This window comes from Mandrillus leucophaeus, unplaced genomic scaffold (genome assembly GCF_000951045.1).
Source record: "Mandrillus leucophaeus isolate KB7577 unplaced genomic scaffold, Mleu.le_1.0 Scaffold284, whole genome shotgun sequence".
Lineage (NCBI taxonomy): Eukaryota > Metazoa > Chordata > Mammalia > Primates > Cercopithecidae > Mandrillus > Mandrillus leucophaeus.
The window spans coordinates 3,142,853-3,143,214 of record NW_012102965.1 but is presented as its reverse complement, the minus strand read 5'-3'; positions in this window follow the sequence as shown (position 1 = coordinate 3,143,214).

Genomic DNA, 362 nt, shown 5'->3' with positions numbered 1-362 from the left:
TGAGGCAGGAGAATTGCTTGAACCCGAGAGGCGGAGGTTGTGGTGAGCCAAGATTGTGCCATTGCACTCCAGCCTGGGCAACAAGAGCAAAACTCTGTCTCAAAAACAAAAATAGGCTGGCATGATGGCACACACCTATAGTCCTACCTACTCAGGAGGCTGAAGTGGGAGGACTGCTTGAGACTGGGATGTCAAGGCTGCAGTGAAGTATAATTGTGCCACTGCCCTGTAGCCTGGACAAGGCAAGAACAAGACCCTATCTTGAAAAAAAAAAAAAAGAAAAGAAAAAAGAATAAGCAAAGTATTCATGATATTTGAGACAACATAAAGCATCTGAATATTCTAATTATTGGTGTCCCTGA